Below are 21,203 nucleotides of genomic sequence, written 5' to 3' on the forward strand. Positions count from 1 at the left end.
CCGAGAGCCGTGCTCCTTACCGAGCGTGCTCTACCTTACGAGAGCCGTGCTCCTTACCGAGAGGCAGTGCTCCTTACCGAGAGGCCGTGCTCCTCACCGAGCCGTGCTCCTACCGTGCTCCTGAGAGCCGTGCTCCTTACCGAGCGTGCCGCCGAGAGCCGTGCTCTACCGTGCTCTGAGAGAGGCCGTGCTCCTTGCAGCCGTGCTCACAGAATTCAGGTCTCAATGAGAGAAAAAGCTCAGCTTTAGTAACTCATCCTGCTGTTTTAATAAAAAGATTTCAATAAAAAGAGAATCTCAGCATCTCCAACTAGAAATACAATGTGGATTCTGTTCAGGTTCATACAGCAGGTGATGGAACTCATCAGTTTGCATGTTAATGAGCTGAATGAAGCATTTATTCATTAGTTATTTATCCAGTTATCATCTGTTAACCTGTTATTTCAACAAAACCAGATTTTCTCCTGCAAACCAAGTTCAAGAAAATGCTACAAGGAATTGACTCCCATGTCGTGTTTGCTGGACTTTAGAATGCAATACTTTATTGCACTGAGGTGCTTTAGTACCTGAATGTCTACATTTAAACATATTTATGATTTTATAATGAATAATTTGTATTATTATTATATGCAGATTTACACATTAATAAAACCCAAAGTGATAAAATGATTAAATTCCTAATAATTGGTTTTGCTTAAACAATAAAACTGGACTGGACTGATCTTGCTGATCAAAGCAAGGAACATTCATAAATCCCCCCAAAACTATAATAATAATAATAATAATAATAATAATAATAATAATAATAACTGCAGTTGGTTGTCAGATGTCAGTCTCACACTGCCCTCTAGTGGCTCTGTCAGGACTTTCTTTTTACTTAATTCTGTACAAATATTATTAATGGTGTTTTGTTGTCTAGTTATATGTGATGTTGATCTTTTACAAAGCAACATATTTTTCTTAATAATATTAAACTGTCTAAAACTTAAACTGTTGATTAAATCAGCTTATCAAAATTAATGTAATAAATAATGTAGAAATAACGAGTACAGATTTAATAACATTGAAACAATTTATTTTGTCAAAAACTTTTTATAACATTGAGTCTTTATGGTAAGAACCTGCATGAAGTTACTATTAAATGTATTAAAAGTATCATCTACATACAAGAACTCAATCAAACATGTTAGAATCCAATGAAAACTTGATTAAACCTCAAATCAGACTCTGAACTGTAATGCTATTTGTTCTGTTATTGAACTAGAAACAGTGAATGTTGAGATGTTTGGGAACTGATTATTGTCTGTATATATGCAGGTCAGGGGTTTTTCATGCTGGAACACCGTTTATTACAATGAGACGATGATGTAAGATGACGAGCCAAACCACGGAGACGAAGCTGACTGAGGTGAACCCCTCAAACTAACCCAGGAACAGAGAAGGAACTTTCTGACCACCTGCTGGTTTTGCACAAACAGAACAAAAGTTTCTTTTCAAGTGATATTTTTAAGGAGACAGGAGTGTTTTATGTTTGTGAACTGTGGAATCGAATCATTTCCTGGTGAATCAATTGAATCAATATCAGTGAATTGACTCAGTGACTTAAACTGAATCTAAGGAGTCAAAATTACCGAATCAAATCTTTTTTAACTGAATGGATTGAATTAATAAAATAAATCTATTGATTTAAATTGTTATTTTCTAATGTTTTGGATTCAAAGATTTATTTCTGATGTTTTTAACATAACTGAGGTGGTCAGAAGTTATATTTGAGCAGTAGATGTTATAAGGCTGCATTCAAACTAAACTTTTTGCAGCAATCGATAGTTTTGATCAGTTTAACTTCTGTTCATGTTCAAATGATTTCAATCAAAACCTTTATTTTATTATCATTTACTTTTGTCACATTTTCCCAACATTTTATCATGTGGATTTTAATTCTTAGTTACGAAATGAAGTCCAACACTTTAATAAAAGACACAAAACACACACAATATTAAAATATTCAATTTTTATTAAATATTACAATAAACATTGATGTGTTTTGTACTTTATGATATGTAATTGCATGTGCTCACATGCTGAATCTAAACCTCCCCAGAGTGTTGCAGATTCTCTTCAGTGCTGCCATTTCCTGTTCCTCATGAATTATTGAGGAATCTGGTTTTAAAGCGAGTGATGTCTCGTTTGGTCTTTTGTTTTTTCTCAAATTCACTCAAAATTTTTTCCAGCTGAGCAACATGTTTCTCCAGTCGCTCTCGTTCTCTCATCAAATTATTTCTCTCGTGCTCTGCCCTCTTTTTCTCTTCCTCACAGTGGTTGAGGGAATCCTGGAGCTTCCTGGTGGTTTGGAGGTGTGAGGTGGTCATTTCCTCCAGGTCGTGTTTGGCCTTCTCTTTTTCTTTCCTGTGTTTATTTTGCTCAGAATCGAAAGTGGCCTCTCGCAGAGCAAGACGTGTCTCCAGTTGGTCTCGGTCTCTCATTAAATTATTGTTCTCTTTCTCACAGAGATTCAAGGAATCCTGAAGCTCTCTGATGGTCTGGAGCTGTAAATTGTTCCTCTCCTCCATGTCTAGTTTTGCCTTCTTTTCTTTTTTTCTTTTCAAAGTGGCCTCAAGCTGAGCAACACGTTCCAGCAGTTGTTTTTGTTCTCTCGCCCAGCTCTTTCTCTCACGTTCTACTGTTTTTTCCTGTTCCTCGTAGAGTTTCAGGGAAAACTGGAGCTCAGTGATGTTTTGGAGATGTGGAGTTTCTCTCAGTTATATTCTGTTCCTGCTGCTTTCTCTCAGAAGCCAAAGTAGCCTCCAGCTTTGCACCGTCTGTAGCAGAATGGCTTTCTCTTCTTTCTCTTCTGTTATCTTCTCTACCATTAGAAGAGAAAATGCATCCAAGTCTTTCTCTACTTTCTCCATGTGTTCCAGCTTCTCCTTCATTTCAGCAATCTGCTTAGTTTTCTTCGATCTTCTGGTTTGAAAAAACTTTCTCAACCTTCTGAAGAGCTCCATGTTTATGCCTCTTTACTCACACGCAAAAACCTCGGAAATGAGAGAAACAGAGACTCGTTCCCAATTATAGACGTTACCTTACTGTGACGTCACAGGAGATGCCCGCCCTCCGTCTGTGACGTAACCCGGTCTCTCTTAACCTGACACTATGCGCATGCACACATTACAGAGGTAAAGAGCGGATAAAATATCATGTCTTCACAGCTTTTCTGTTGTTCCTGAGAGAAGAGCGATATTACAGTCATAAATAAGATAAAAACGGCTGTAAACTGTGTATAAAGCGAGTGAATCGAGTTGAGAACCGGAAGTTGACGGAGTGACTCTATGAATGTTGCAGAATCATAAATGACCAGTAGGTGGCAGTGTGATGTGTAGAGCTCACTGTCACAGCAGGTCATTAGAAGTAGTGAGCTCTAATGACGTCATTAATAGCGAGGACAAGACACACAGCAGTTTGGGATTCTTTTATTGACTTTATTGATTAATTGATTTGGAGTATGATTGTGTTTCTGATCAAAGTAAGTTCATGTGTATGGAAAAACAACCTGTACATTTCTCACTTCCAGACAGTATTATGAGATGTTCATCTGCTGGAAGTTCATGTTTAATGCTGCATGTTTTATCGATTTATGAGCTGGAATAAATGTTTCTATATTGGTTTTGTTTTAAGCAGTGTTGCATTTAAAGCTACTTTTTCCATAAAGAGGAAAAAAAAATCTAGTTTAGGTCATTGAGTTTGGTCAATTCAGTTTGAAATGATTCGTTTCGATGATTTCGACTCCTTAGATTCAGTTCAAGTGACTCGGTTCAAGAGTTCAGTTCAGTCACTTCTATTCAAAACAATGAGGTCGAGAGACTGAGTCCATAGATAGTTCAAGAAATTTCCTTTCAGCAGTCTCTCAAAAAGAAACCAGCAGGTGGTCAGAATGTTCCTACTCTGTTCCTGGGTTAGTTTCAGGGGTTCACCTCAGTCAGCTTCATCTGGTCATTTATGATTCTACAACATTCATATAGTCACTCGGGTCAACTTCCGGATTGTGTGTAATCTTCCTCTGTAATCTGTACATGCGCAGAGTGTGTGTGTGTGTGTGTGTGTGTGTGTGTGTGTATGTGTGTGAGAGAGAGAGAGAGATAGAGAGAAATAGAGAGAGAGAAATAAAGTGAGTGACATGATGATGTCACCGGCAGAGGGCGGGGCATCTAAGTGTGATGTCACAGTGTCTATATAATTCAAAGCGTGCTTTTGTTTCTCATTTGTGAATTTACCAATTGTAAGTAAAGAGACACTAAAATTGACAACCACCAAAACAAACAAACAGCAGCAAGAAGCAGCAGCGATAATAAAAACATTACAAATTCTCTTCTATTGAACATTTCTTCATACAGGTACCTGGTAAGTCGTCTAAATAATTATGGCAGAATATTGTAGATTATTTAGTAGAAGACTCGGTCTTTATTAAAGTCATTATTTAGCGACATTTGCATGGGTAACTAGCCGGCTAGCTAAGCTTAGCTTTTATAGTTTAACTTTTTATATTAATCCAACAAATGTACCTAATAATTAGTATAGAATCTATTAGATACAATGAAGTAGCTTAATTTAATCTATTTAGCCCATATTTTAATCAAACTCATGTAACCTGTTTACTCCAAGTATAATTAACATAATATACTAATAAATAGAGTAGAATAGGGTCAGACTGGGACTACAATTTTAATAATCCTTGCAGCCGTGGCATGTTTTATCTGTTGTGGAATTCCTTGTCATTGTTTAGACAATACGTACAGCTCCCAGTGTATAAAATTACAGGTGAAGAGTCTTCTACAGAAAACATCTCCACAGATATGGATCAAAACATCTATGTGGATTTGGATGGAGGGATTATGGCCCTAGTCAATGAGAAAAAATGTCTGTAACAAACGTTTCCTTATAACTAAAAGCACTAAACTCTTTCTACGCTTTAATTCTGATTCTTTGATTATATCGTATATAAATCATGTTGTTGTTGTGTGTATTTTATGCTGTGTGCAGGAACATGGCAGCTGATGAACATAGGAGGTGTCTGCATCAACGCATGTGTGCGTACATCGAAGCATGTGCTGAGGGGTATCGCTTCAACTTTGACACCTTAAGAGGTCCCTGCTATGCTTGTTTCGCCTTTCTTTATCCCAATCTTTGCCTGTGGTGCCTGGAGCGGCCTATCGGTCCTTTAAGTCAACTGTGCCATCGTGAATCTCGTAAATGGTACAGGTTTCCTCCATAAAGAGGAAAAAAAATCTAGTTTAGGTCATTCAGTTTGGTCAATTCAGTTTGAAATGATTCGTTTCGATGATTTCGACTCCTTAGATTCAGTTCAAGTGACTCGGTTCAAGAGTTCAGTTCAGTCACTTCTATTCAAAACAATGAGGTCGACCGAGACTGAGTCCATAGATAGTTCAAGAAATTTCCTTTCAGCAGTCTCTCAAAAAGAAACCAGCAGGTGGTCAGAATGTTCCTACTCTGTTCCTGGGTTAGTTTCAGGGTTCACCTCAGTCAGCTTCATCTGGTCATTTATGATTCTACAACATTCATATAGTCACTGGGTCAACTTCCGGATTGTGTGTAATCTTCCCTCTGTAATCTGTACATGCGCAGAGAGTGTGTGTGTGTGTGTGTGTGTGTGTGTGTGTGTGTGTGTGTGTGTGAGAGAGAGAGAGAGAGATAGAGAGAAATAGAGACAGAGAAATAAAGTGAGTGACATGATGATGTCACCGGCAGAGGGCGGGGCATCTAAGTGTGATGTCACAGTGTCTATATAATTCAAAGCGTGCTTTTGTTTCTCATTTGTGAATTTACCAATTGTAAGTAAAGAGACACTAAAATTGACAACCACCAAACAAACAAACAGCAGCAAGAAGCAGCAGCGATTAGCAGCAACTAAAAAAACATTACAAATTCTCTTCTATTGAACATTTCTTCATACAGGTACCTGGTAAGTCGTCTAAATAATTATGGCAGAATATTGTAGATAATTTAGTAGAAGACTCGGTCTTTATTAAAGTCATTATTTAGCGACATTTGCATGGGTAACTAACTAGCTAAGCTTAGCTTTTATAGTTTAACTTTTTATATTAATCCAACAAATGTACCTAATAATTAGTATAGAATCTATTAGATACAATGAAGTAGCTTAATTTAACCTATTTATCCCATATTTTAATCAAACTCATGTAACCTGTTTACTCCAAGTATAATGAACATAATATACTAATAAATAGAGTAGAATAGGGTCAGACTGGGACTACAATTTTAATAATCCTTGCAGCCGTGGCATGTTTTATCTGTTGTGGAATTCCTTGTCATTGTTTAGACAATACGTACAGCTCCCAGTGTATAAAATTACAGGTGAAGAGTCTTCTACAGAAAACATCTCCACAGATATGGATCAAAACATCTATGTGGATTTGGATGGAGGGATTATGGCCCTAGTCAATGAGAAAAAATGACTGTAACAAACGTTTCCTTATAACTAAAAGCACTAAACTCTTTCTACGCTTTAATTCTGATTCTTTGATTATATCGTATATAAATCATGTTGTTGTTGTGTGTATTTTATGCTGTGTGCAGGAACATGGCAGCTGATGAACATAGGAGGTGTCTGCATCAACGCATGTGTGCGTACATCGAAGCATGTGCTGAGGGGTATCGCTTCAACTTTGACACCTTAAGAGGTCCCTGCTATGCTTGTTTCGCCTTTCTTTATCCCAATCTTTGCCTGTGGTGCCTGGAGCGGCCTATCGGTCCTTTAAGTCAACTGTGCCATCGTGAATCTCGTAAATGGTACAGGTTTCCTCCAGAAAAGGATGAATTCGTTTGGAAAACTGATGCGGACCGGTTCAGACCGGTGATGGACATTCTGCACCACGCTGACATGTTCTCCCCAGATGGAATGTGGCTAGATTCCATCCAGAACTCTGTCTATGATCTTCCTGCAGGACTTCAGCTGATCACCCGTATCTTTCATGTGCGTAGGGCTATTACCCTTGCCCAATCCTTCGTCATGCAAAGCACCTTTGTAACGTACTACACCATCACCTTCTGTGGCTATGTTCTATGGACAACTGAACCAGCGAAACATCGTGATTGGAATTGTCGTCCTATCCTATGTCGCAAATTTCAAACACATAGAAAAGACTCAATGATATTATCATTGAGACACGGTCGTCGTTTGAGGTTACAGGATGCGGTGTGGTCTTCACTGCAGTCTCACCATTCTATATCTACTCCCCTGCCGCACTGGATCAGACGGAGTCTGATTTGCCGCCGGCGCTCAAAGAAGCTTTTTTTTCAGATGCCAGCAAAAAGAGCTGAAACTGCTCGGTCATATTTGATCAAACATGTCAAAGTAATACATCATTTAAATCTGTAAATGGTCTACTTTCATTTGTGTATGCTCACTATATAAACAAAATGTTGTATTTTTTTTAAATGAATAAAATAATCAGGGTGCGCCATCTGTCGCCTTTGTTTGCGTGATCTTCGTTTAGAAACACGTCATTAAAAAGTGGTGAAACTCGGCCAATATCTGACACACGGAAATAAAAAAATATATCTTTAGACAGCTTAAAGTATGTAGTTTTAGAATAAGTCGGTGAAATAAAAAACATATGTTTCCAATGAATATAAATCATGTGAAACCAAGTAGAAGCACAGACTTTCCACCTCATTATCTTATAATGAGCTGCGAGCGGACACGCCCCCCCGCTATTCACAGGTAAAACAGTTCGTTGAGTCACACACACACACACGCTTCCCGGACAGTGGCATTAAACAATGCGATTCCACTGAGATTATTACACATTCAGCTGCGTTTAAAAGATGACACACTACACCGGAGAGGAATCTCTTCAGATGGTTTTGGACAGTGATGAAGACATGGGCGTAAATTTCATTTAACAGTAGGGGGGACAATAAATATAAAATTTCTCATGAGCAATTTTTGAAGGGGGACACAAATAATACAGTCAAATTGTGCTTACAGTATAAAGACACAGTGTCCCCACAGTGAAAAACTTTGTTTCTATCATTATTATTGTAGCATGGAGACTGCATCAATCACAATAATAATTCAAACTGCTTTACATAAATAAAGTAAAACTATCATAAAAAAAATAACCACAACAATAAAAACAAGGAATTAAAAACATGTTTAACATTTTATTTACAAATTAATGAAGACATTTAAGAACAGAATAGAAACTGATTATAAAAATACAGTGGGTCAGTTCGGCTGTAGCACAGTGATCATTTAGTAAATGCACAGATAAACAATATGCTAATTGTGTGTTAATGTTAACATTATACCAAGTCGTCCCAAATAAAACAATGCATGGTAAACGGCTTTGGTGTGTTAGTGTCAGTGCACTATGCTACAAGCTATTATAAACAAGCTAACGTTCACTAGATAAGTGATATTTTAATCTCTAATAGAGCAGATTCATGGAAAATTACATCCGAAATCAGCATTTTTGCCACAACTAATTTATGAATGAGTCTGCATCAACTACATTAAAGAGAATCGCTTTATTTAAGGTGAATAAAATCCTTTAGTTAATGGAGTTGAACATTAATTGAGGCGCAGACACACACCTGACTCATGTGTGTGTAGAAGGTGAGATGAACTGGGAAAGCATACGCCCATGGACGATAGTGATGGGAAGTCCAAATATTTTTTGTGAATCAGTTCTTTCTGACAGTTTGTTTCAAAAAACCGGTTAAAAAAACGGTTCTCCAGTTCTTTTACGTCCTTATGTCATGACGTCATGCATATCCAAATATCATCTCAGCGGATGAACATACACACTAAACACATTTAAATAAAGTCATGTCTATTGCATGAGGGCATATAGCTTATCTGTTTAAATTAAATCATCATCATCATCTTAGAAATGTTCCTTACATTTACGTTTTGCACTAAATCACCCAATACAGGCACTGATGTGCAAAATGTTGATGTTTAAAGTTGTTAGTAAAAAAACTTACTTTTTATTTAAGTCCTCAGTTCACCTGCGCTCATATATCAGCAGAGCAGCACCAGCCTTTACAGTATGTAAAGTGTGTGTGTGTGTGTGTATTAATGTCAGACAGCACACGTACTGCTCGGTAGGTCACGCATGCTCAGTATCAACAATTCGTTGGTATCAGTAGAATGTCGGACGTGTCTGAAAGAAACGGTTCTTGATACAGTACTGGTGAGTCGAGAACAGCAGTATGTGTGCTGCTTGGAATCGGCAGGTATGCGCATGCTCAGTGATGATCACTTGTTCAGCAGCATGTTTCAGTTTAATATGTGTACTGTTGGAGAAAATAAAGAAGAACCCCATTCTCATACACCTCATACACATTCAAAAGTGAGTTACTTGAGTAATTTTGTTGATTACTGCTGATTTGAGACGCTGTTTTGAACTGTTTTGAACGATTCAGTCCGATTTGGTGAACCGGTTCGACCGATTCACTAAAAAGAACCAGTTCAAATGAACGATTCGTTCACGAACCGGACATCAGTAATGGATGAAGAATTTTCCTTTTCATCCGAAGAAGATTGTGATTCGGATGAGGATCGTTTGCATTTTGAAGAGAGCGAATCGACCCATTCGAGGAATTTCCAGCAAGTTGCTACGATGAGTAAGTTATTAAGTCTGATTCTGATCATATAAAACTCAAATTGTTTGTAGACATCTCTGCCTAGCTTTTGTCAGCATTGCCTGTTTGAAATTGTATGCCCTAAATATTGTTGACGTTCTACAACAGGAGTGGCCAACCCGTGGCTCGCGAGCCGCATGCGGCTCTTTGGCTGGTTTCATGCGGCTCTTACGTTCATATCGAAGTTTGTGTTTGTTTGTTTTTAATGTGCGTGTTCGCTTTGCTTGAGTTCAATACGGTATTTTAAGACTTAAATGAGCTTGCCCTACAGGAAACTTTGCGGTATATCAGACCTAAGATTTGGCTGAAATACCTAAATCACCAAAACAACACTGCAGAAACATAATTGTAATGACGCAATAAAAAAGCGCAGCAGCACACGGTTATCTGGATAAGAGCAACATGTCTGCGGTGTGCGGAGAGCGATTTGCAAAACATGCAATGCTGAAATTTCAAGAGGGGGTGTATCTGCAAAGAGTTTCTCCAAGTCGGGTGTTATTTATCACCTGAAATCCAAACATTACGATTGCCATTCTAAATATGAGAAGAACGCGGCGCAGAAAAGTAAAGTCAATCCGAGCATGCGCACTCTGTCTGTAGAGGACGTTTTTAAAAAGGCAGGAAAGTTTTCCAGTGATGGTGCCAAGGCAAAAGGCATAACACAAAAAATTATGGATTTCATTGCAATTTGAATTTAATTTTCATTTCGGTGCATCCCTAAAATATTATCGTTGGTGTGGCCCTCTGACACAATTCAGGTTTCTCATGTGGCCCCTTGTAAAAATTAATTGCCCCCCCTGCGGTATATTCATCTCATGCACATGCGCATTTGACGAAAAAAACTTATTGAACTCAAGCGAAGTGAACACGCACATAAAAAAAAAAAAAAACAAAGTCTGTGTTTTCTACCCTGAAACACGTGAAATCAAAGCATCGATCTGTTCTGACTGACACCCACGTGAAAGAATCCGCGATGCGCTTTGGGAAGAAAAGAGCAGCCGTTGAGAGAGTGCCGGTGGGAAGGCACGTACCGAGATACACATGAGCGATAACAACGACCGCCGTGAACCAACATATACCAACAATAACGGACAGTGAGAGTGTGGAAGTTTAAATAGGAGCTGGTGATGATGATAAACGAGCACCATATGTGCGCAATTGAAGCAGAGCTTCAGAGAAAGCGGCTGAGAAAGCACCTGACACGCTGAAGGGGGCCGAAGGGGGCGTGGCAGGTGGATTCCTGACAGATAAACATGTACTGTATGTATTTTTATAGCATGCCTTCATCAAACAAATCGCGGCAACGCTGTTGTGTAAAAAACCCTTCAAAAACACATGCATGCACATTCTCATTTATTAACGCACATCATGTACATAAAGAAATTTCAAGCACGTTAATATATTGCCGCTATATTGATTTTTGTTTATCTCGATCATCGGTTACCTCGATGCTTTCTGGCGACCCCCTAGGACATCGACATAACCGGGTTCCACTGTATTATTTTTATTATTATTATTATTATTATTATTATTATTATTATTATTATTAATCATCATTATTAAAGTTTTTGGGGGTTTATGAATGTTCCTTGCTTTGACGAGGATGTGTTGATTATATAACACCCAAATAACATTGTTTAATCAAACCAAATATTGGAAATTTAATAATTTTATCTCTTTGGGTTTCATAAATATGTAAATCTGCATATAATAATAATAACAATTAAATGAAGACCTTTATGTACTAAAGCACCTCAGTGCAATAAAGTATTACATTCTAAAGTCCAGCAAACACGACATGGGAGTCAATTCCTTGTAGCATTTTCTTGAACTTGGTTTGCAGGAGAAAATCTGGTTTTGTTGAAATAACAGGTTAACAGATGATAACTGGATAAATAACTAATGAATAAACTCAGCCTGGCTTCCACTATTTCCTATAACTTCATGGTGTGACTGATCAACTTTATTCCCCTGTAGTTCTCCTTTTCTCCTTCCTTAGTGTCCAACTTCCTTCCTAGTGTCCAACATAATCCTTCTCAGCAACAGGCTCCATAGTGTAGTGGTCATCACGCCTGCTTTACATGCAGAACGCCTTGGTTCGAACCCCAGTAGAACCATGCACTTAATTCTGATTCTACTTGTGGAATGCTGTTACATGCAGAAAAATGCCAACCTGTTTTTATTTGCAGAATTGTGTTCAAATTTTAGGGAATATCTTCGCTTTCTTAACATAACTGTTCACAAAAATATAAACCTCATTCATGTTCCACTCATGGTTCCACTGGGAGTTGAGCTCAGGAGTTTCTGCATGTAAAACAGATGTGATGACAACTACATTATGGAACCATACAGTCAACTAAACAGCATGAATGAGCAAAAATATCGATTCAGGCAAAATGTTCTCCAGATTGCAACTATACAGCTTCGAAAAACTTGTTTCCAAATGTACCCTCAGCTTTCTGTTCTCGGTTGACAGGATCCAAGTTCTTTTCAAATTCTGTAGTACATGATTAATTCAGTAATATGAGGAAGATTAATCCTTATTATTGATCCTCATAGATTGGCTAAGAGGAGCTACTCTAAAAAGCTGTAAAAATCAGTTTTCAGCTAACGACCCTGCTTCAGTGAAGAAAGACCTGAGAGACATGGTGCAGTCATAAAAACCTGGAGCTTAACACGCTCAAAACAGTGGAGATGATTGTGACATTTGAGTCAGTAAGTTTTCTAAGTTGAATTAATATTTTCCCAGTTAAATTTTGAGAGATATGTTTCTATTTATGCACATTGGACATCAACCCTCTCGGCAGCAGGTTCCATAGTGTAGTGGTCATCACGTCTGCTTTACACGCAGAAGGTCCTGGGTTCGAGCCCCAGTGGAGCCATGCCCTTGAGTCTCTGATTCTATATGCTTTTAGTGCATTGCGGTTACAGGGCCCATGCGCACGATGAACATCAGGTGAGGGTCTCTGCCCGAGATGGTTCCTCCATATGAAGAAGGACATGGGTGAGATGCAACCTCCCTGAACTCATTAAAAACTGGATATGCTGAGAGAGCTTGATGTGGTCCTTCATAGGAAGAAAGTGTGAATTACATTGTAAGAGGGGGACAGACGGGTCGACCTGTTAAGACAGATGTAGTGTCATAGAAGCTTCTGTAGTTGGTCACGCCCAAAGCGATTCCTGTAGTGAAACACAGAGCAACGTTCGAAAAAGAAACTCATTTGATTGGCTAAAACTATTATTGGGCAAAACATAGGGACATTTGAGTGAGTTCTCTAAGTTTAATTCACATGGTTCCACTGAGATTTTGAGAAATGTTCCTATACTACAGCTTTTAAAGGTAAATATTTACATCCTGGATTCTTAATAGTACAAGTGTGAACTCAATCTGAATCTGATTTCGATCAGCTCACATCTTTAATGTTTCTTAATAATGTTGATCAATAGTAAATCATACCACATTTTATAGAGCTTGCTGTGAGTTATGTGGCTACTGCTTTGTAGCATTTCTCAGTCATGGCAGGATGAAGAGATTGGCCTTAGAGAGAAGGGTAGCACCTGCCTAGTTCAAATCCAGTCCTTCATTGTCAACCCATTTAAATGCTCACTTGTCCTTGAAACATGAAAACATCAGTGCATTTATTTACTTCATTGCTGTTTTCCTTTTCAGTTACTTGAAAGAGAAGCAAAATGACGAAACCTAAATTTTAAGGTAAAGTATATTGTTTTTACTTAAGTGTACTTTAAATTCATCATTGTGTTCATATTGTTTGTAATTATATGTTGCTGTTTGTAATGAGATGTTGCTGTCGGTATTTAAAACATACTTTGAATCTCATTTACAACATTACTAATATTTTCCTACAGATTCTACAGTGAAGGTGTTAAACAACAGCAATGGTGAGTGTCTGTGTTCTTTGTTTTAACACTACTCCAGTGACGGGCCATGCATTTGGTACCTGTGCCTTCAGTGTGGACTTACCTGATTTAATTCACCTAATACCACCACTATCATGTCGACATTATAGAAACCATCAATACTATACAAAAACACAATATAACAATGAGTGGCATTACAGAGAGAGAGGCATTTTGCATATGGAGGGTGAATACCATTTTACTCAAGCAAGCTTCAAACCTTTACACTACAACCGCAACTGTGCCATCTATATCATGTGGAGCAGTTTAGAATCAATATTTGTCTAATAACATGACAAAAACATTAAAAAATGTAAATTAAATACAACTTACTCTCCAGAGATGCATACGCATAATGCATACTCATAATTTGCAACGCTCCTGTGGTATCAGTGGTATCGCTCGTATTCACTGGTCTGGAAGTGGTGAACAAACCCTTTCCCGGGCTGAGACAAGCTAACTAGCTTTAGGGTTGGGCTACCTGGCTTTTCTAGATGTCTAGCTTTTCTTGAAAATGGATTTTTAACAACGTCCGAGACCAAATCAATTTCTCTTCCTACATCAGTCTAACTGATGTATTAATGTGTGTGGATCGCTACAGACATGTTTTGCCAGTCCAACTTGGCTGTAACAGTTTCGCTCTGACGAACCAATCAGAGGACAGAAAAATGCTGATGCTAGTCTGGGCCAGCTAGCTGGTCTTGTGAGGCGAATTTGAAATCTGATTGGTTAAAGAAACAGATCCATTGCTAATATAGTCTAAGGTACATCGGCCAGCACAACTGATTCTGAAGACCCTGGGCAGATTAGATTGACATGGCAGCAAAAAGAAAAAAGAATCTAACATTCACATACTGGAAGCAGTGCAGCCAAGAAAAACTCACAATTTCATCGAACAAATATTGGAATTTAGGTTGTAATTGTAGATTAGTGATAATGTTTAGGCCAGCAGAGAAGAACTTGCTGGCCCTGATGGCCCACCACTGCACTACTCTGATTTAGAACTACTACTTTATTTAGAATGATCATACTTTAAATATTCCAGAAGAACAACCAGGAGAGTGAGGTACAACCATTGTAGATTATTTTTATCCTGGCTGATAAAACATTTAAATTGTTTAATATAAATACATTTCCAAATACTCTATTATACATTTGCAGCACTGTGGAGTAAGGCTAGCTGGTCGACTTTGGCTTCAGAGTTAGTGGGCGATTTGGTTGGCAAAAAACTGCTTGTGCCATGCTCCACAAGGTGGAATTTATTTTATGATGCTGTGGCGAGAATAGTTGAAATACCCATGACTGACTTGAGTACCATCTCTAATCATTTAGAGCTAAAATGTATTGGTGAGAGGGAGTTTCAGTTTCTGAGGGAATACTGTGCCATCATAAAGCCTCTCACAGTTGCTCTGGATATCCTTCAATAGCCCTCCTGGATAGCCCTCCTGCCCACAATAGAAGTTTTGATGTTGAAGCTACTGGAGATAAAAGAAGGCCTGATTATTGCAACTGGCCTACCTGATGCCATAGTTCAGGTAAGAAACATTTATCAATATTCAAATGAAGTTTATAGATGTAAACATTAATATTTTTAGCTGAGCAAGCACCAATATAGCGTAAGAAATGGAAAGAATGTAAAGTGCAAAAACAATTTTTTTGATTCTATTCACACACTGTACTGCACCTACCCACTGGATGAAAAATAAACAGTAATAATACCATAATTCCTTTTTTGCAAAAATAAAGTTTTAGTTTTGTCCAATCAGTTGCACGTATATTTTTAGTTTCTTAATGTGTGTGTTTTTGTGATGTTTAAATTATTTTATAACTCATATCTATAGGTCAAAAATCACAGTGGTGTACAGCTTTCATAGAATGTACATAGAGGGAATCTTTCACTCATTCTTAAATCTGTGTCACTGTGGGGTTTTTTTTTTTTCTGCAGGCAATCAAAACACGATTTGCATCCATTTTGGAAAGCAACAATGCAATACTGGCAGCTTTCTCATTTCTTATGTTTAAACTGCGATGGTTGAGAGACCAGAGGAAGAAAGAGATGGTCAAAGGAAGGCTTGCAGCAGAGTGTCACAAGCTCATCCCTCACCCTGGCCCTGTTCAGCAAGCAGCCAAGATGCCTGTGTCTCAGACAACACCAGACTCAAGCTCCTTCAATGTGCAGGACTTTTTCTGTTTTGTGAGGCTGATTAAACCTTCAGCACTGTGGAAACTGAAGTAATGACCTACTTGAGAACAACCGATACAATTTCCCACAATAAAGGAAATTTCTCTGAAGAAATGCAGCTACTCCATTAAGTGCACCTGTTGAGAGACTTTTCAGCCTGGGAAGTCTGGTACTGTCTCCAAAGAGGAACAAGCTGTCTGACCAAAGGTTTGAGAGACTTCTTCTCATGCGGTACAACCACTGGTTTGGAGAGTAAAACTCAAATTAACATTCATTCAGGTCCTTGCTAGTAAGCACCATTTGTTGTTTCAAATAAATAAGCACACATTTGTTATTAAAAATATTTGTTTGTTAAAATAATGGTTAGTTTAGTAGCCACAGAGACATTTCTGTTATATGTTCGAACACTAATTTTATGCATTATAAAATGCATTACGTTTCCGTTATATTATTCAACTTGTTTTGTTATTTATTTCAGAAATGCTTGTGATATATTCAGTTTGTGCTGCTCTGACTTTAATAAAATAGTGTTTAAAATGACTTTGTGTTTAAGTCAGTTTTGTGTTTGTATAACATAAAAAATCTCCTTAGGGCTTTCATGACAGATCTTCTTAGTGGCTAAAAATGCGATTCTGCAAGTCTCAGCCCCGTAACACGAAAGGAAGCGTTTTTTGACTTCCTCACAGAAAAGTCATGACATGAAAAGTCATGACATGCAGATTACTCGGTCATACCGTGCAAATTTATATGGACGCAGGTGGGAATCTCATCAAAAATATTACTCACAAATTATTATTTTTGGTTGAGCATTTTAGTCGCAGTCTGGACCCCTGTATAAGAATGTATGATGTATGGAAGAGATTAACAGCAGCATAATTCAGAGAAAGAAAATTAAAAGCATTTAAAGAGGACTGAGGTGAACCCTCAAACTAACCCAGAAACAGAGAAGGAACTTTCTGACCACCTGCTGGTTTTCACAAACAGAACAAAAGTGTCTTTAAAAGTAATATTTATAAGGAGACACGACTGTTTTATGTTGTAGATGTTTTTCTGAAACTGTGGAATCGAGTCATTTCCTGGTGAATCAATCGATTCAGACTTTATTGAATCAATTCAAAATTACAGAACCAAATCTTTTTTAACTGAATTGATTGAATTATTAAAATAAATCTATTAAATGACATTGTTATTTTCTAACGTTTTGAATTCAAAGATTTATTTCTGATGTTTTTAACATAACTGAGGTGGTCAGAAGTTATATTTGAACAGTAGATGTTATAAGGCTGCATTCAAACTAAACTTTTTGCAGCAATCGATAGTTTTGATCAGTTTAACTTCTGTTCATGTTCAAATGATTTCAATCAGAACCTTTATTTTATTATCATTTACTTTTGTCACATTTTCCCAACATTTCATCATGTGGATTTTAATTCTTAGTTACGATTTAAATGAAGTCCAACACTTTAATAAAAGACACAAAACACACAATATTAAAATATAAATTTGTATTAAATATTACAATAAACTTTGATGTGTTTTGTACTTTATTATATGTATGGCATGGCTAAATCTAAACCTGCCCAGAGCTTTGTAGATTGTTGCTCTCCGGTGCTGCCATTTCCTGTTCTTCGTGAATTATTGAGGAATCTGGTTTTAAAGCGAGTGATGTTTTGTTTGGTCTTTAGTTTTTTCTCAAATTCACTCACAAATTCCAAAGTGTCCTCCAGCTCAACAACAAGTTCCTCCAGTTGCTCTTGTTCTCTCATCAAATTATTTCTCTTGTGCTCTGCCCTCTTTTTCTCTTCCTCACAGTGGTTGAGGGAATCCTGGAGCTTCCTGGTGGTTTGGAGGTGTGAGGTGGTCATTTCCTCCAGGTCTTGTTTGGCCTTTTCTTTTTCTTTCCTGAGTTTATTTTGCTCAGAAAGCAAAGTGGCCTCTTGCATAGCAACAGGCGTGTCTCCAGTTGGTCTCGGTCTCTCATTAAATTATTGTTCTCTTTCTCACAGAGATTTAATGAATCCTGAAGCTCTCTGATGGCCTGGAGTGGTATATTGTTCCTCTCCTCCATGTCTAGTATGGCCTTCTTTCTTTCTCTCTTTCAAAGTGACCTCGAGCTGAGCAACACGTTCCAGCAGTCGCTTTTGTTTTCTCGCAGATCTCTCTCTCACGTTCTTCAGATTTCTCGTAGAGTTTCAGGAAAGACTGGAGCTCAGTGATGTAGTGTGTCATTTCTCGATTTATGTCCTGTTCCTGCTGCTTTAGCTCCAGAAGCCAAAGTAGCCTCCAGCTTTTGCACCGTCTGTAGCAGAATGGCTTTCTCTTCTCTTCTGCTATCTTCTCTTTCATCTGATTAATAAATGCATTTAAGTCTTTTACTACCTTCTCCATGTGTTTCAGCTTCTCCTTCATTTCAGCAATCTATTTAGTTTTCCTCTTTCTTTGGTTTGAAAAATCTCTCCAAATCTTCTGAAGAGCCCCATGTTTACGTCTCTTTACTTACACACAAACCTCGGAAATGAGAAACAGAGACGCATTCTGATTTACATAGAAGTTGCCTTACTATGACGTCACACAGAGATGCTCCGTCCCCCGGTTTTTCTCTCTCTCTCACCCAGTAAACTGGGTCTGTACTGTATTTGTAATGTTTTTGCATTAATGTTATAATATCTGATAGCCATTAGAGGGCACTCTCGTGCTGCATGTGGGTGTGTTTGCAGTGTGCAGAGTAAACGAGTAAAAAACGCTGTGGTCATGTCTCCGGTTCTTTCTGCGCATGCTCCGAACTTAACGGGATAATATGTGTTTTATAGCATAATGATGCAAACATAACAGTATTTACATTCATCACATTACTGTGCTGGAAAACAATAAAAATTAAAGCAGCGATGAACGGCCTCGCACCTGGCTCACCGCCACCGGTTGGCCTGAGGAAAACAGTGAACAGTGGGAGGTGCATATGGCGGTAAAGACAGGAGAATTATAGCACAGTCATTTCAAAGTGCCACACTTCCTGCTGCCAGTAGGACCGTAAATGTATATTGTCATAAATATTGTCATCAGTCCAGGACTTTTATCAAACATGTGAAGTTTGGAGCTGATCGGTCATTGTATGCCTGAGTTCCAAACAACTTTCTGTTTTGTGATGTAATCGCAAACATCAGCACTTAGCCAACTGTTGCACGGGTGAACGTGTTTATAGCATGTTTGCTATTGCGTGGCATGTTGAAATGTGTTTCTGAGAGTGAAGAGAAGTGTAAAATATGACATTTCTTTTTGCCAGCAGGTGGCGCTATAACTAATACTGAATATGGGCATGTAGATCTGTTCAGATCAGGAGTCGTATCAAACATGAGAAGTTTGGGGCAGATTGGACATTGTATGTCTGAGTTATAGCAACTTACTTTTTGATGGCAAAACATCAGAATTTGTCAGGCCACAGACACACCCTTTAATGAAAACTCAAGATCTTTGCAATTTAACATTTAGATTGTGCAGAACAAATTTGGTAAAAATCTCTAGGAGGAGTTTGTTAAAATACAACATCTGAAAATGGCAAAAATGACAATAAATGTGCTCATAAAATAAAAAATACCCGACTTCCTTTTGGGTTTCGGATTTCGTACCCATAGACTTTTTTGTAGGTATTAGTGTGTTACATGTGTGTACCGATTTTCATACATGTACGTGAAACATAGCTTGAGGCACACACAGTTGAAAGTGTATAGGTGGCGCTGTTGAGCCATTTTGCCACATCCACTTTAGAAAAACACTAATTTTCTATGTGTTGTTTAGAAGATCTCTCAAGAGTGGTGCCTGGGTGAACCCAGCATTTAGCATCTGGTAGGTAGTCCTCAATACCTCGACACATGGCGTCTGTTAGCAAGCAGACTTGTAGTCCTGTAGGATAGAAGGGAAAATGTGTTAGAAAATGTCAAATGAAGCAAGATTTTATTGTATATTGTTGCAAATGTAAATATTAATTTTTTACCTTGGGGTACGCTGAAAGTTCTTTTGTTGATTGTTGATGTTATTAATGTCTGTTCTGTAGAGAGACAGAGAAGGTGAGTGAATATAAGATGAAGAGTATGTGTACAAATAGAGAGGCTGTATGCCAAATATATCGGAATTTGCCAAACATATTGAGAATATTAATAGGATATAAGAAAGTTACATTTAACATAAAAGGTAATGATTTTTAAACATTTGTGTAAACATTATTAAAGGAAAAGGAATAAATTGCATCTTTTAACTTTCTGGATTTGTGTAGCATAGGTATCTATAAAATACATATCATATTTTATATTAATAAAAAAGCAATGTTTTAGGAATGCTGGAGTTAAAGTTATAAATATACTTTATGTCTGAAATAAAAGGGGTGTGACTTTGTGGTTAGGGGTGTATTTTAGGTGTGTGAGACTCTTTATTGTAATGGGCTTTCAAGGATAAGTTTGTCATAGTGAACTGGTGGTGGCGCTGTTCAGTGCGTTGTAGCTGCAGTAAAGCGTGCATCACAATACTGTAAAAGGTAAATATTGTGTCATGTTTAATGAGTGTAAAGGATTTGGTTTTTTGTTGATTTTGTAGTGAGATATTTATAAATGCATTATATGTGTTTTGTTGTTGCAGGAAAATGGCATTTACAAGTCCGTCCAAAATTCCACGTGTGGAAGGGGAAGAGTTTGTGTTATTAAGAGATCAGTTTTGCTCATTAGCAGTGAGTATTATGCATTTTATATTGTGTTAAATATATTTGTATTAACACTATATCAGTGTTAATGCTACATTTCTAAAATTGTCAGGATATACTGTAATTGGCATATACAGTTATTTTCTTCCTTTAGTTTTATGAGGTAATTTGTATATATTGTATTTTTTTGGTGCTCAAATTAAGTATTTATACATTGTGTAAAATTTAGTTTATTGTTTTATAATTGTAAAAAACTATACATTTATTTACGTAGTAAAATTTATTTGATGTAGTTTTGGATTTTGTTTCCCCTCAATAATAAAAACCTTCATTTAAAATCTGCATGTCGTGTTCACTTGTGTTATCTTTTACTAATATTTAAATTAGTTTGATGATCTGAAACATTGAGCGTCCACAAACATACAAACAAATAAGAAATCAGGAAGGGGGCAAACACTTTTTCACACCACTGTACATTGTTTCTACATCGACCATATATTCTACATATACACATTCTACCATCTACTACATATAGACATCTTACATCCACCACCCCGTGCCTTTAATCACGCTGTGCTGCCCAACCCCAGACTGGGTCGTACCAACTTGCAAAAATTGTGATCCAAACAGAGACTGCATTACTTTTTGTGTTTGAATATTACGATTCTCTGGTGTTCGTCTGTGCAGTTTAGGGGTATAACAGTGTCAGTTGCAGGCCGTGTCTTCAGT

General features: G+C 37.6%; 1 protein-coding gene, 1 long non-coding RNA gene and 1 other non-coding gene across 3 annotated transcripts in view; 2 read left to right on the forward strand and 1 right to left on the reverse strand.

Annotated features, from left to right (window-relative positions):
* The window catches only part of LOC124384638 (eukaryotic translation initiation factor 4 gamma 3-like), a 1,295,064-nt gene that overhangs the window by 208,841 nt on the left and 1,065,020 nt on the right, over window positions 1–21,203 (reverse strand). The gene's annotated exons all lie outside the window — the stretch shown is intronic.
* The window catches only part of LOC124384781, a 277,817-nt gene that overhangs the window by 177,964 nt on the left and 78,650 nt on the right, over window positions 1–21,203 (forward strand). The window lies entirely within an intron of this gene.
* On the forward strand, window positions 12,497–12,569 carry trnav-uac. Its single transcript has one exon. It is a non-coding gene; the product is annotated as a tRNA-Val (tRNA).

The sequence above is a fragment of the Silurus meridionalis genome, chromosome 4 (assembly GCF_014805685.1).
Source record: "Silurus meridionalis isolate SWU-2019-XX chromosome 4, ASM1480568v1, whole genome shotgun sequence".
NCBI lineage: Eukaryota > Metazoa > Chordata > Actinopteri > Siluriformes > Siluridae > Silurus > Silurus meridionalis.